Source organism: Pipistrellus kuhlii, unplaced genomic scaffold (genome assembly GCF_014108245.1).
Source record: "Pipistrellus kuhlii isolate mPipKuh1 unplaced genomic scaffold, mPipKuh1.p scaffold_m20_p_2, whole genome shotgun sequence".
NCBI lineage: Eukaryota > Metazoa > Chordata > Mammalia > Chiroptera > Vespertilionidae > Pipistrellus > Pipistrellus kuhlii.
The window spans coordinates 149,812,850-149,829,992 of NW_023425515.1; the positions used below are offsets into that span (position 1 = coordinate 149,812,850).

General features: G+C 40.6%; 1 pseudogene; it reads right to left on the minus strand.

The window, feature by feature from the left end:
* Positions 1-6,648: 6,648 nt before the first annotated feature.
* LOC118723097 lies at positions 6,649-13,165 on the minus strand (annotated as a pseudogene).
* Between the last annotated feature and the right edge of the window lie 3,978 nt (positions 13,166-17,143).

The following is a 17,143-nucleotide window of genomic DNA, read 5'->3' on the forward strand; positions in this document are numbered from 1 at the left end:
CTCTGTCATTGCTCAGATGACCTCCTGCCTGCTCTGAGGAATCTGTCAGCTGCTGCCTGCTGCTTGCTGTCTGTAATCTTTTACTTGCTCCACTGGGTTTTTGGCTGCCCTGTGGACATTGCTGCTGTTCTAGGCCTAGATATAGATCTGTTTGTTTTTCTAAGTGGCCTCTTACTCTGGCATTTTGCTGTCTATGTTTTATTGCTTTTCTCCCTGTGTTTTTCCTCCTTGTTTACTCCCAGCTGAGAACAGGAGTTATCAAAAGCACTCCAGAAGGCAGGCAGCCTCCGGGAACCACTATCTTAGCAGAGTCCTTGGAAGTGTCCGAAGTGACGGCGTCCTTCAATTGCAAATGTGCAGGCAGCCTGGCCACTGGCCAGCGGACTCTGGGACAACCCAATCCCGGGAAGATACGGAGAAAATGAACTCTGTTTAACAGATAAAACAGCCAGCCACATAAAATCGGTGGGGTGGGGAAAAGAAAAAAATGTAACAGGAGGAGGTGTCCTCTTGTTCTTTGTTTTGCATGTGGTTTCTGACAATGGGGAGTGCGGCCACTCCTGGGCTCTTCTTAGAAATTGCCCGTGACCCTTGGTGCTCCGTTTCCAGCCCACCTCCACTTCATTCCAGCTCAGCAGAGCTGCTGACTTTTGACCCTTCTGTTTGCTTCTAGAAACTGCTGTTGGCCCTGGGTTTTCTGTGTTTGCACTGTCAGCACTCCCTGGGGATTTAGGCTGTTTCGATTCTTGTCTGCACCAGGTACAACTAGTTTTGGTCCCATTTTGAGCTTATTCTAGGGGCTACCCTCAGGCTCTCCCTCCGGGCCCAGCCTTCAGAAGCTGTAGGGTTTGGGAGATGGGCGTGCGTGGGCCATGCTGCAACCCAGTTCACAGGGAGTATTGAAAGGATGCTTGTCCTTAGGTGGCAGAAATGAGAGAAGAAGAATATAAAAGAAAGAAGTAGAAGAAATTTAGAGTAAGTTCTTTGCACCCGGCTGACATTGTTCATGGACCTATGAACCAGAAGGTCACAGTTTGTGCAAGAGGTACCCGATTGATGATTCTCTCTCATCATTGATGTTTCTATCCCTCTCTCCCTGAAGTAACTAAAAATATGGTTGTGTTTTTTTTTAAATTTTAAATAAAGATGAAAAAATTAGAGTATCAGTCAAGTAGTTAAGAATATCATGGGGGGTGGGGTGGAGAGAATATCATAAATCCAAAATTTGTAAAAGTCCTAAGAAATAGGAACAAATATTGACTCAAATATTAGAGTTGAACATGGGAACCTTTGTAAGACTCAGATCCGTGGCAAAACGTAATAATAATCCAGACCAATTCACAATTGGCTTAAATATTAAGGTAAATGCCCTTCATGATCAAAAGAGTGAGGCTGTCTGGCCTTACTCTTCCTTTTTTTTTTTTTTAATAATTTTTATTTTATTTTTTCAATCACCATTTATCCCCTCTATGCCTTCTTCCACCTCACCTCACCCCTGCCCCTGACCATCGCTACGCTGTTGTTCATGTCCATGGACAGATCTATTTTACAGATATTTTTGAGCATCAGCCAGGCACCTGCCTGGTTCTATAAAGAAGTAGAACACTCCATGCATGCCCTCTATATAGTTTCTCTGTGGGAACTATAAAGAAGTAGAACACTCCATGCATGCCCTCAAGATAGCCAGACCCGTGCAAGTTAAGTTAGGATAATGAAAAAAGGGTATGGCAGGAGAACTTGACTCTGTATTGATTAAAAAGGTACCCTGTGTCTTCGTGGAACAGCACCCTGGGGACTGGTGGGGATGGTTCGGGTTCATGGAGAAGGTGAGCCTGGAAGAGACCTGATGCATAGGTAAGACTGAAAGGGAAAGGAGGAATCCACATGCTTAGTGAAGATTTACTGGCTTCTCATTATACATGACAAACTTTAGAAGAGCTGTCTCAAGTTAAAATCAACAAAGGATACCTTTGCTGGCTTCCAAAACCTTGACAAACATCTGGTTTCTGGTTGTTGGGTAAGTGCTCAGGTGTCCCGAGTTTCAGATGTTTTATCACATTACTCATCAGGAAGGCATGTTCTTTGACCTGGCAAGCAAGGATAGAGGTTCCCAATGCATTCAGCACCAGTAATAGAATGCTTGGTTAGCAGCGGGTCAGTCAATAAAAGTGTTTAATTATCTCACTAAACAAGAAGCCTGCAGTTGCTATAGCTGCCCACCTATATCATGAATAGCTGCCCAAGCTATTTCTTTCACTGCTACCTTTAATGGAAGATTTTCGCGTGCTTTTAGGCTTATATCTCTCCCCACTTCTCCCCTTCCCCACTTCTCCATTGGCACAGAATGGCGGCTGCAGCTCCACAGAACCGCAGCCCAAGCCTGCAGAAAGGGGCAGGGGCCACCAGTGTCCTCCTCCCACAGCTGTCTTTCCCAGGAGGAAAGTCTTTGACGGGGTTCTCCAGCAGATTTCCCCTAAAACCTCTCGAGCCAGAACTGAATCAGATGCCTATGTCTAGCCAATTACTGGCAAAGCCACCTATGATTCATCCCCTTGGACTGGGGTAGACGCCCAGCTTTCATGAGATCAAGGGATTTCTACTCACCTGAATAAAACCAGAGCTCTCTTTGGCGGAGAAGAACAGAGGGCATGATGGGTGAGCACACAGTGAACAAAGTCTGCCACCTTCACCAGAGCTAAGGGTCCCTGCCAGTGCGGCTCCTTTAAAGGCTGCCGCCTGCGCCTTCCTGTGGGGCAGCAGCCCCTGGCCCTGGCCTTCACTGACAGCTCTTCCCTTTCTCCACTTCTTAAAGAGTATTGTTCCTGCATAAAGGATCTGATGTATGCAGGAGAAGTAACTGAAAACTCCCATCAGCCAACCCTTATGCAGAGAAAGCGCCTTGGCCATTCCTCATAAAACTGGTGAATGAATGTGCTTTTGTATGTTGTTAGGTTTAAAAACTGTTAGAAGTTAGGAGTCATTTTTACAGCTCCCCTCTTTAACTAAACTGGCTAAAAAAGAACCAACCAATCTCTAGGTAACTGCTTTCCGATAACAGGGCTCCTTATATTATAAACGTTAGGGTTTTTCTGTTTGTGTGTGTGTTTGTGTTTAGAGTGTGTTTTTTTCCCCCCTAAATTCCCTCCTGCAGCAATTTTCAACCTTTTTTTTTTTTTTTTAATCTCATGGCACACCAAAAATATATTTTTTTGCTGATCTGACAAAACAAATAGGTATCAATTTTATTCCTTCACACTGGAAGGCTGCAGTGTGTTAGCTGTTGCCTTTTTTTTTTTTTCTTTGACAATCTAAGGGAAAAGAGGTCAGTGCCCCTGACTAAATAGTTTTAATTTTTTTTAATTTTTTTTTATTTATTTTTTATTTTTTATTTTTTATTTTTTTTTTTTTGCACATTGCGTGAAAACCGCTGTCCTACTGGATTGAAATCTAGTGGATGGAGCTCATGTCTTAAACAAGCCTGTGTCCAGAATGCCAGAACTGGGCATTTCATACAGTAGGTTACTAGTCACACATACAGCTAGTAAGCATTTGCAATGTGGCTAATGAGACTGAGGAACTGAATTAATTGTATGAAGTTTTAATTAATTTAAATTTTAAATCTGATTCAGTTATTGGAAACTTTTAAGTTTGAAACAATTCAGGCATGGCCATCTACGTTTCCCACTGTAAATTTTATTGTGGGGAAGCATGGGACTTGGTTGGAAGGTCTGTAAGGAGGAATCTCTGAAAGGTCGGAGGCCTCTGGGGGACCTTGCCGAAGGCGGCAGCCCCTGCTTGACTTTTCCAAGTTAGTCTAAGCCCCCGCCCCCACCCGAGTGTTTTACTAGAATCTTTATGTTTAGACTTCAAAACGTCCTTGTTTGAAAGAAACTACAGATGCAAGTGCTTTCTCGAGGATTCTTACACTGTTGATAGTATCTAATAGTTCAAGCTATAGCTGTTGTGACAATAAAAGCTGAAGGAGGCAGGTGAACAGGGCTTTTTGCTCCTAAAGCAAAACAGCCCCTTAAGCCTCTCTTTCACAGAAATGTGTGTCAGAGTAATCAGTTCATCCGTCACTCAGGGTCTGCTGGTCAGCTCCAGCATTTTATGAAATCTAGATATAGACTGACTATTTCTGATGGAATCTTAGCATCTGGGTTTAGGTGTGCTATAAGTGTAAAAGACAGGATTTTGAAGCCTTAGCATGGTGTAAACAAAAAAATCTCAAGTAAGTTTTCATATTGCTTATATAATGAAAAGGTAAAATTTGGAACACATTGGGTTAAATGAAATATTTTAAAAGTAATCTCACTCGTTTCTTTTCACTCTTTCAAAGTCACTGCTAGAAAATCTTAAGTTACCCGCATGGCTTGCATCACATTTCTCTTGGACAGGGCTGGACTAGTCAATAGTGAGCACTCGAATGCTCATTGGCTGAATGAATGGGTGAGCTCAGCGACTTGACCAAGGTCACTTAGAAAAGCCCAGTCTCAGGTGCCTTTGACCCCCCACTTCCTCTTTCTTTCCACCGTGCCTGTAGTCTCCTCTGTGCCACACTGTGCTTCCTGCTCACGTTCTTCTGTCCACCTGCAGGACAGAGCTTTCCCCATCGAGGTGAGCTTTGCAATCTAAGGGGAGGGAAGAGCATCTGTGCTGAGGTTCTATAAAGGCAGAGGCTTAGAGGAAACGGAGCCCTTTCCGGAGGCTAGAAGGAAATGATTTAGGATGCCAAATTTCAGCGGGCACTTGTGTTTCATATTTTACCGTTTCTGAGTGTCTTTTCTGAGCTCTTCAGTCATTTCATTGTACGTTCTCATTCTGAAAGTCCTTTCAGTAAACGGGTGGTTTTACACTTCTGGGCAGATTTCTGGCTATTCCCAGGACTCTGGTGACACAAAACAGACAGGGGTAACGTAGGCTGTGTGCGCACACTGGAGGGAAGGCGAGAAATGAGCCACCCACGCTGCTTGCTGCTCGCCGGAGAGGCTTGGCACTCTCATGGCTCAGAGAGCAATGCCTTTGTTAGACCCTGACCCAGAAGGCTTGCTGGAACTGCACTGAGACCATTCTCCAGACTGTAGTCATTACAGAGCCGAGCCTCTCCCGGAAAACACGCACAACGCCATCTGGGCCTGCGAGTCACATGCTGCAGTGAAAGCACAGCCACTCCATGTTTGCCATTTTACGTCCTCCTGTTCACACTGAAAGTGTCTTCATTTATGAAGGATTCCATTCAATAGACATCCATTCAACAAATATTTATTGAATGCTGTATTGCTGTGTGCCAAGAGATGGGAGAGCCCAAGATAACACATACTAGGATTTACTGGCCTGAACCAAACATAAATTACTTCTGAGTCTGAACTACAAGTACAATATGTCTAAATGTGCCTGTACTATCAGAGGTGAAGAGCGGCACAGATAAGAATTTTTAAAAGTATAAGCCAAAACTGCATCTTTACAAAAATAGTACACTCGCCATCCTGGTTCAAAACTAGGGTTTCTCTGAACCAATTGTTTCATCTTTGCCAGTGGTATTAAAATTTTTGGTGTAACTCCAGGAGTCGATTTTAAGGAAATAATCAGATAAATGGTCAAAGCATTACACATGTGGGTGGTCACTGCAGTGTTAGAGAGCAAAGCCATGGAAACCTTCTAAGTGTTGAATAAGAGAGGTTTAAAAAATTGGGGTCAGTCTACTATAATAGTATATGATGGCAAATCATTATAAATCAAGTTCTAAAGCATATATAGTGATGTGAGGAAATGTTATGCTTATATATTAAGATTTAAAACTTAGGCTATTGAAACATACATGGTATATATTGTCAATTTGGGGGAATAGCGACACATGCAGAGAAAAAAAGACTACACAGCTATATAATCAATTAACAATGTATCTCCAGTGGTGAAATTGTGCATGCTTTTAAAGTTTTTCTTCTTTACACTGTATATTTTTAAATGTTCTGCATAATTGTTTACTATTTTTGTAATAAGAATATTTTTTTTCTTTTAGAATTGTGATTTTATTGATTGCTTTGAGGATAAGTACACAGGCATTCAATTTCTACACAATTCTTAACATACAAACCAAAACCCTAAAGAGTCGTGTAGCTGTGATTTCTTTCTAAACAGTTATTGCAGTGACTTTCCAGCTTAAAATCAGAAAGCTAATTTTCCTTCATAGATCTCAGGTACCAATATCTTTAAATGTTGATATGCTTTTATATCAAAGTCCCGCTAATTCACAATTTAATATCATATGCACTACATAATCTCATTTTCAATTTTTCACAGCACATTAACAAAGTTACTAGGAAAACTGGGCTACCTCACCAAAAATGACAGAGTGCACAAAACTCTGACAGGGAGAGGCAAGATCAAGAAAACAGTTCTACCAAAAATATGAGACTGGAAGTAACTGAAAATGTTCAGGACATAGTAAATGCATGACTGACTCCAAATTGCCATTTAGTATGCTTTGCATTATAGAATATTTATATATTTATATATTTACCCCATCTATGGAATGTTAAGCTGCCACCAAAGACAATCAAAGTCTCCCATATTCAATGTGTCATTATTTTCTAGTTGTACCAAAAAAATAAACAGCCAGAAAATTAACTTACCTTTAAAAACAATCATTTGCATTTTTAAAATAGGGTGGCATACAATCCTACCCCTCTTAACAATATTTATAGAGCTATTAAAAACCTTGCATTTACAAAACAGTTGATAAAAAAATTCCCTTCAGATTGTGGAAGAAGGAAGAAGGAACCCCTGATAGAACATGGTATATGATATTAATCAGACTCTTCCTCTCCTACTTCATCTGAGTCTGGACTCCCCTTGTTTTAGTTTGTCCATTTTCTGCAGGTCGATGGATCCTCATTAGTTTCCTTATTAGCCACTTTGACCTGTTTTCCCTTTGTTTCCCCCCTCCCCACCTCCACCACCCCCCAACCCTCTCCACCTTTTTTTTCTTCTTTTCTCCCCCACCCCACCCCTTTTTTTTTTTTTTTTCTGTCTGCAGATTTATCCTTTCCTGCTGCCTTTTTTGGCTTTGTTTCCACTTTTGCAGGAGCAGGTTTAGCCGACAACCTTGGAGATTTCCTCTTGAGCTTCTCCTTCAACACCCCCCTGGCGGAGCTGGCCTTCCTCTGGGCATTCTGAGCTGCTGGGGCCCGCCACAGGAGCAGTGGGAAAACCCAATAATAAAATTTTAAAAGAGATCTGGTGCAGTGCCGTTACTCTCCTCTGTGGAATTATAATTTTTTTTTTTTAAACGAGTAAACCCCTAACATATCTTCATTAAATACTCACTCTGGGTCTTCACACCTAACTTTATTGAAAACTTTTGAACCAATTTGTAACATTGTGATAAATTATGTTTATGGCACATTGCAATTAAATCCATAAACTCACTTCCTGATATCACATGGAGTAATACAACTTACCTCCCCAGGCAGGTTCTTGGCCCATAATGAGCATCTCTACTTGATTGCCTTCCCCTACCTAGATTTATTCCCCTTGCCACCCTCTGCTTTGCATATTGGTAATAAGTAATTAGTAATTATAATAAGTTATTCACTTTTTCTTTTTATAAGTAATTTATTTCTTCTTTTATTGTGGTAAAATATATATATAGCATAAAATAACCACTTTAACCACTTTTAAGTGTTCTTGGTATTTAGTGCTTTTGCATTCTTGGGCAACAATCACTATCATTTATCTCCAGGACTTTTCATATTCCCAACTGTAACTCTGCACCCCTTAAACACAAACTCCTTTCTCTTCCCAGTCCCTGCCAACCCCCATTCTACTTTCTGCCTCAATGAATTTGATTACTATAGGCACCTCATATAAGCAGAATCAGACAATATTTGTCCTGCAACTGGCTTATTTCACTTAGCGTAATGTCTTCAAAGTCCATCCATGTTGTAGCACGTGACAGAATTTCTTTCCTTTCTAAGTCTAATATTCCATTGCATGTGCCTAACACATTTTGTTTATCTATTTATCTGTTGATGGACACTTGGGTTCTTTCTACCTTTTGACTATTGTGAATGATACTGATATGAGAATGGGTGTAAAAATGTCTGCTTGAGCAATTATTTTCCTTGAAGTAGAGATGGCTAGATTATATGGTAGTCCTATTTTTAACTTTGCAAGAATCCTCCAAACTGTTTTTTTGTTTTGTTTTGTTTTGTGTATTTTTTTGTTAGTGGCTGCACCAATTTACATTTTACAGTGTTGTTTTGTTTTCATTTGTTTTCTCCTTAATTAAGTTATCATCTTGAGATCCAGGGCATCCACTGCTGAATTCCTCAGAGCAACCAGAAAATGGCCTCAAGCATTATAGATGCTCCATAAACACTTGATGTTTCTTTTTCCCCCTAGTTTTTAGAAACTCATTTCCACTCTTGGTGTGTTCCTTCTCTTCCCCTTTCTTCCCGCAGCTCTCAGAGACTGTGGTTTGGTGGCCCTCTGCTAATCATTTCCTTATCTTTAATCATTTGTAACCTTTGGTCAGGCAGCTCCTTCTTTCCGTGCCATGCAGCTGTCAAGAGCATGCCACTGGAGTCAGAAAGACTGGCCTCAAGTCCTGGCTCTACCACTTACAATTTATAGGATCCTGGACAAGATTCTAACCTCTTCTTTCAAATGTTATTGCTGCATAACAGGACACTTCAAAACTTAGTTGCTAAAAACAATAATCATTTTATTATTCCTTACTATTCTGTGGGTCTCCCGGGTCAATTCTTTCCCCATGTGGTATCTTCTGGGATCTCTCACAGGGCTGCATTCATCAGTGAGCTTGGCTAGGGTTCAAATAACTATGAGGGCATCAGTCCCATGCCTGGTATCTCAGTAAAAGTAGCTAGCATCACTGGGGGACAGCTGAGTCTTTCCCTCTTTCTTCTTAGTCTTTCACAAAAACTGGCCCCTTTTTCTGTGAGGACTCTGTCTCTCTCAACAGGTTATTGAGATATTTCCAGAACCCACCTGACACCATTCATAGCTATTACAATGTTATTTATTATAATAGAGGCCCGGTGCATGAAATTTGTGCATGGGGGTGGGGTGTGTGTGTGTGTGTGTGTGTTCCTCAGCCCAGCCTGCACCCACTCCAATCTGGGACCCCTCGAGGCCCAGTGGGATTGGGCTTAAAAGGGCAGTCAGACATCCCTTTCACAATCCAGGACTGCTGGCTCCCAACTGCTCACCTCCCTGCCTACCTGATTTCCCCTAACCACTTCTGCCTGCCAGCCTGATCTCCCCCTAACCACTCTCTTTTTGATTGATGCCTAATTGATGCCTAATTGCTCCCCTGCCTGCCCAATTGCCCCTAATTGCCCTCCCCTGCTGGCCTGGTCACCCCTAACTGCCCTCCCCTGCTGGCCTGGTTGCCTCTAACTGCTCTCCTCTGCTGGCCTGGTCACTCACAACTGCCCTCCCCTGCTGACCATTTGTGGTGGCCATCTTGTATCCACATGGGGGCAGCCATCTTTGACCACATGGGGGCAGCCGTCTTGTGTTGGTGTGATGGCCAATTTGCATATTACTCTTTTATTAGATTTGATTCTGTATGCAGTGCCTTACATCCCTGTGACTATTTTGTAACTACCCATTTGTACTTCTGAATCCTTTGCCTTTCACAGCTAGCACCCACACCTCTCCCATCTAACATCCTCAGCTTTTTTTTTTCTCTGTTTCTATGATTCTTTCTGTGTTTTTTGTTGTTGTTTGCCTTGTTCTTTAGATTCCACATGTGAGTGAAGTCATATTTTATTTGTCTTTCTCTCATTGTCTTATTTCACTTAGCATAATACCCTCAAGGTTCATCCACATTGCTGTAAATGGTAAGATTTTATTCTTTTATATGGCCACGTAATATTCCATTATATATATGTACCACCACATTTTTATACACTTGTCTATTGGTGGACACTTGGGTTGCTTCCATTTCTTGGCTATAGTAAATAACACTGCAAAAAACATAGAAGTGCATATATCTTTTTGAATTAGTTTTTTTTCAAAAGTGGAATTGCTGGGTCATAAGGTAGTTCTATTTTTATTTATTTATTTTTTAGGAACCTTCACACTGTGATCTATAGTGGCTGCACCAATTTGCAACCTCACCAAAAGTGCATGAGGGCCCCTTTGCTCCACATCCTCACTGACACTCATTTGTTGATTTACTGATAATAGCCATCCGGATTGTGTGTGATAATACCTTATTGTGCTTTTAATTTGCATTTCTGTCATGACTAGTGACATTGAGCATCTTTTCAGATACCCATTGGCTATCTCTGTATCCTCGTTGGAGAAGTATCTCTTCAGGTCCACTATTTTTTAATTAATTATTGGGGTGGAGGGAGGTTGTTGTTGAGTAGTTTCAGTTCTTTATAAATTTTTGGATATTAACACCTCATCAGGGATATCATTGGCAAATATCTTCCACATTCAGTAGGTTGTTGTTTCTTTTTGTTGATGGTTTCCTTTGCTGTGAAAAACTTGTTAGTTAGATGTAGTCCCATCTGTTTATTTTTTTTTCTTTCTTTTTTCTTGCCCTAAGAGCTATATCAGAAAAAAATATTACTAAGAGAAACCTCAGACAGTTTACTACCTATCTTTTCATCTAGGAGTTTTACGGTTAAGGGTCTTACATTTGTCTCTAATTCATTTTGAGTTTATCTTATATATGGTATAAGAAGGTAATCTAGTGTTTTGTTCTGTTTTTTATGTATCTACCCAATTTTATCAGCACTATTTATTGAGGAGACTGTCTATACCCCATTGTTTTTGCTTTCTTTATCACAAATTAATTGGTCATATAGGCATGGGTTTATTCTTGGGCTCTCTATTCTATATTATTGATTTCTGTGTGTTTTTTTTGTCAGAATCTTGCTGTGTTGATTGTTATAGCCCTGTAGTATAGTTTAATATCAGGTAGCATGATGCTTCTAACTTTGTTCTTCTTTCTCAAGATTGCTAGGTCTTTTGGGGATCTTTTGTGAGTCTATATAAATTTTAGGAGTATTTATTCTAGATATGTGAGAAATGCCATTAGTATTTTGGTAAGGATTGCATTAAATCCACAGATTGCTTTGGGTAGTAGGGACATTTTAATGGTTTTAATTCTTCCTGTTCAAGAGGATGGCATATGCTTCCACCTTTTTGCATCCTCTTCAACTTCAACTTCTTTCTTCAATGTCTTATAATTTTTTAGTACAGGTCTTTTCCCGTCTTGGTAAATTTATTCCTAGGTATTTTTTATGCAATTCTAAATTGGAATGTTCTCATGTTCAACTTAATTTTCTTTCTGATAGTTTATTATCTATACCAATAAAAAGTAATATGCTAATTAGACCAGGAGACCTTCCAAAGCCAGGGATGTGACCAGCCTGCAAATGGCCCTCAACCCCTTGCCCAGGCTGGCCATGCCCCTGATAGGGACCTCACCCCAATGGGGGCATGGCTCCTCGCCCAGGTCAGCCGCCTCCTTCAGTGGGAACCCTCAGGATAATGCTGGCCTGGTAAAATGAACTTGGGAATATTCCCTTCTCTTGAATTTCTTGGAATAGTTTCAGAAGGATAGATGTTAATTCTTCTTTGAATATCTGGTAAAATTCACCTGTGAAGCTATTTGGTCCCAGACTTATGTTTGTTGGGAGTTTTTTTTTTTTTTTAATCACTGGTTAGATTCATTGGTAGTAATCAGTTTGTTCAGATTTTCTGTTTTTTCTTGATTTAGTCCAATCTACTCTATTGTTGAAAGCAGCCACAGGTCAGTCATTGTTGAAACTTAGCAGGAAGGGAAATAGACTTAACACTTGGGAGGAAGGGCATGTGCACTCTGGAGTGGGAAGAATTAGTGGCCATCTTTGCAGGCAACCCATCATCTCTAAGCGTCTGTTTCCCCATTTGTAAAATGAGAGTAATAACAGTGGCTATCTTTATAAGATTAGAGTGAAGATTCAATGTGATACTGCATGAAAGATGTGCATTAATTCTTATTGCAATCATTATTATTATTGCTATTTTATTCCAATCAGGGTGAAAGTTGTTCAGGTTCCTTCTAACATTCTCTTCTTTCTTTATTCCATAAAATCAATAACATGCTAATCATCACCCAAGGAGTACTGGAATCAACACGAAAATCCCTATTTTCCCTGGCACAAGCCAGGGCTGGCCTCCCAGGGGAATCCTCAGGGCTTTCCAGTCTGCGTGCCTGCTTTCTGCTTCCCTCCTGAGGTGTGGCTCTTGGAGTGAAAGGTCATCACTGTCTCTGGAGTTCACCTTCAAAATGCCAAGAGTTTTCTGATATGTGTTTTTTGTGAGATCAGTATTGTGCTTCTGGAAAATTGCAATGCCTTCTCTCTTTGACATTTCATTACATACTTTCTTGAAAGAAAAATAAAAAGCATAGGATAGCACAAAATGCACTATTTCTTAACTCTGATATTCAAAGAAAATGTCATTTCTGTGCTATTCTGTCTTCCTCACCAAATCGTATTGGTGAGTGGGAGAAAAGGTCTGCTCAAGAGTTCATCTGATTTAAAAAGTAGATTAATCTGATCATTTAAACCAGTGGTCAGAAAACCATGGCTCGTGAGCCAAATACTGCTCTTTTGCCCCTTGAGTGTGGCTCTCCCACAAAATACCATGGCCTGGGCAAGTCTATTTTGAAGAAGTAGCATTAGAAGAAGTTTAAGTTTAAAAATTTTGGCTCTCAAAAGAAATTTCAATTGTTGTACTGTTGATATTTGGCTCTGTTGACCAATGAGTTTGCCGACCACAGTTCCTTTTAGAGGCCATCATGTCTCAGGTAAAATGCTCTGTCTCTTAGACAGTCTTCCTTCCTCCTGATTTCCTCACTAAGATGGTCTCTGGTGTAAAGGGTTGGGGGAGGGTAGGTGCTGTGGCTTTCCTTGCTTCCTGGACTAATGGAAGAGCCAGAGTCCTAAAGGCCATGTCCTTTGATCTCCATGCCCTACTCTTGCTTGCTGCTTGTCCTACAGACATTGGCAGCTGATGTCTGAGGCTGATAACCAGTCATTTTACCACTCTGGTGGTAGCACTCCTGGTGGTGCTGCCTGTCTGACTCCATGTCAGCTGAGTTCCTGTGGGTGCTGTGGCCACTCTGAGGCCTGGCCATGGCTCCCAGGCTATGCTAACTCAGGCAATCAGCTCTGCAGTCCTCTCTCTGGAACTTCACCCAAATACGGTAACCTTTATGGCATTCTGCACGGCTCAGTCCTCAGCCCCTTCTGGATCCTGCCTCGCTCTGGTTGACCACACTGCCAGCACCATCACATCATCCTTTAGAAGTTTGCTCTCACAAATAATGCCTTGTGGGGCGGGGAGATGCTTTCCAGGAACAGATACAGAAGAGTGGAATTGTGGGATTATAGGTTATATTTTAAGATGGTCTCTTATTTACCTCCAAAGTCACAATTACCAATTTATACTTTATTTTTGCATAGCCAGGTTAATGCTAAAGATTATCAAACTTTATCAAGTTGGCCAATCTGATGGCTGTGAAACATATTTTAGTATTGCTAAGCATTTTTCTTGCTAATTGACTATATCTATTCTGTGAATTTCCTGTTCATATCTCTGACTTCTTTTCATCGCTTTTTTCTTTTCTTTTCTTTTCTTTTTTTTTCTTATGGATTTATATATCTAAATGTCTAGTCAGCTTGGGCTGCCATAACAAAATACCTTCTACTGGGAGGTTTACACAAGAACAATCTATTTTCTCCCAGTTCTGGAGTTGGGAAAGACCAAGATCCAGGTGCCCACCAGATGGGTGTCTGGTGAGAGCTCTTCCCTGGAGTTGGCAGACAGAGTTTTGCTGTGTCTTCACATGGCCTTTCCTTGATGTGTCCATGGGGAGAGTGAAAGACCTCCCTCTTATTTTCCTTATAAGGCCACCAACCCTACCCAACTATGGTCATTTAACCTAACTACCTCCTCAGAGCTTTCTCTTCAAATAGCATCACCTTGGGGGTTAAAGCTTCAGCATAGCAATTTTGGTGGAGACACAATTCAGTCTATAGCACCAGGATACTATCCTTTTGCATGTTGTTTAGGTTTGCATACATGTGTTTGTGTGTACATATACATATACATATACATATACATATACATATATTGCATTTTCTCCTAAACCATAAATTGCCTTTTAATTTTGTTAATCATATCTTTGGTCATAGAGAAATTTTCAGTTTAGTTTAGTCAAATTTACTCATCTTTCCTTCTATGGCTTTTTATTTTTATGATTTATTTAAAAAGGTCTCTATATCACAGAGGTCACAACCATACTACTTGTTCTTACAGATTTTAGTAGAAAGACTTGCTTATAAGCCTTTTGACTCAGATGCCCTTTTCAGGGGCAGAAAGGAGGTACATTTTAAATTATTAGTTCAATTTCTTTAATGGTTGTTGAACAAAATTTTTTTTTCTATTTTCCTTGAAAATTATTAATTTCATCTGGGTCTCAAATTCATTGGTGTAAAGTTGTTTAAACCATTCTCTTTTAAATGTGTTCTTTGCATGTATATGTACATCTGTCCCTTTTCATGCCTAATATTGCCTAGCATTTTCTCTCTTTTATTAATTGTTCTAGCCAAATATTTTTTTGCTTTAAAATAGTAAACCTGTAGCCCTGGCCTGTGTTAAAGCATCAGCCTGTGCACAAGAGTCTCGGGTTTGATTCTGGTCTAGAGCATATACCTAAATCGCAGGTTTGCTCTCCAGCCCCAGTTGAGGCACCTGCAGGAGGCAGCCAGTAGCAACCAGTTGATGGATGTGTCTCTCTCGCATGGATGTTTCTCTCTCTCTGCACCTCCCTCCCTCCCTTCTACTCTCTCTTAAAAGCAATTAAAAAAAATATTCTCAGGTGAGGATTAACAACAACAATAAAAAGGAAACCCATGGTTTTAATTATGCTGAGTTTTTTCTTTATCTCATTAATTTCTGTTTCTATACTAATTAATTCATTTTTACTATTTACTTTGGCTTCTTTTTTTTCCCCCCTTTCAATCATTTTTATGATCTAATAAACAAATGCAAGGCTAGAAATTTTTTTGTGTGTGTTGTTGTTGTTTTTTCTGAAAATTGCTTTGGCCAAATCCCCTTGGTTTTGATGTGTTCTATTTTCACTGTGGTTCAGTTCCAAGTAGTTTACTTCCTCTTTAAGCCAAGAGAGCTTCAGAAGTGTGTGTTTATATTTTAGAAGTATAGCCTGTTTTTGGCTCACTGTTTGCTAATTTCTAAATTTATTGCATTCCGGTCAATGAATGTGGCCTGTATAATATCAGTTTTTTAAAATGTGTTGCTATTTCCTTTGGGCATAGAACAGAGCAAATTTGGTGAGCTCTGCATGTGTGCTTTCAATTAAAAAAAAAACAAAATTAATATTGTATTATTTTTACCTTCTGGTATTGTCATAGCTCCTGATAGGCAATAATTTAGTTGCATTTAATAGCAAAACTATTAATGACTCATGTACTCAACAGATATTTAGTGAGCGTCCATATGTTGTAAGCACCACCAGCTGTGGGGGACACAAAGGTGAGCAAAAACAGACATTACCTGCCCTTAAGGGTTTATAGTCTAGTGGGAGAAGCAAACCTATTCACACAATCCCCTTCGAGAAACAATGGGCCAAAGAGAAAGAATGCATACACAAAAGATCCTGCCCCAGAGAAAACAGAGATAAGAAAGGGGAGGAAAGAATAAGTAGGAAAAGGGCTGGGAGGGAGGAGAAGAGCCTTGTAGGAAGAGCCGTGTGTTGTGAGGCCCTCTGTGCAAGGGAACAGGTGTCCCCGGATCCTGGTGGCAGCCAGCGTGGCTGCAGTGCCCCAAGCAGCTTGTCCATCAGGTCAGCCAAAGCTGAGAAGGGTGTGTGTGTGTATATAGTAGGAGGGGGGAGGGGTGGAGAGGGATGAAGACATACAAGGCCTTCTAAAGAATTTGTGTCTCTGTTTAAGAAAAATGGGAAGACATTACAAGAAGTTAGGTAGGCTTACCGCATCACATTTGTGGTTTTAAAAGATAACTTGAAAAGAAACTGGTAATGTTTGATCCAGGGAGTATTTTTAAAAAATATATATTTTATTGATTTTTCAAAGAAAGAGAGAGGGATAGAGAGTTAGAAACATCGATGAGAGAGAATCATCGATCAGCTCATGTGCCCGCAACCAAGGTACATGCCCTTGACCGGAATCGAACCCGGGACCTTTCAGTCCACAGTCCGATGCTCTATCCACTGAGCCGAACCGGTCCTGGCCCAGGGCGTATTTTTAACCCTTGACATTGTACACATGATGTTGTATACACAGGGAGCCTCCTTCCCTGCCTGCTCCCTCCCTTTAGTGAAGTTGGACTAACTATTTCAAGGAAATAATCACCCTGTGTACTTTCTATTAGAGGGCTGCAAACCACCTTGTACATTGGGAACCAAGCCTGTTGGTGGTAGATTATTATAACAACAATAATCCCATAGTGAGAATGGCAGCTACATAGTGAGGATGGCCAGGTTGTCAGTTGGTTGGAGCGCCATCCCATATATAAACCAAAAACGTTATGAATTTGATTCCCAGTCAGGGCACATATCTAGGTTGCAGGTTTGATCCACAGGCAGGGTGCATATAGGAGGCAACTAATTGATTTTTCCCCCCCATTAAAAAACATATCATCTGGTGAAGGTAAAGAAATAAGAATAAAGAACAACCGCTATCAATTTTTGAACATTTACTATGTGTCCTAGCTCTGTGCTAGACCCTCTCTAACTCTATCTCACTTAATTTTCACAACAAATTTATGAGGTGTGTCAATCATGATGTCTGCCACCCCTTGTAAGGGGAACTCCTCTGCCTATCATCTCTGCTGAATGGGGGCTACTTTCAGTGGCTTTGATTTGTCTAATGTGATCATCCTCAAACACACACACACACCACCCACTCTGATTAGATCAGGGGTGATCCTGGCAACCAATCCTACTGGCCAAGCAGCAGTTTTTAGGGTATTGTAATACAAAAAGCCTCATCCAAAGAGATTCTTACTTTTAGAAATTTCAAGTTGGGATATATAAAAGAAATGAGTTAATTGCATAAATGAAAGTTGAAGG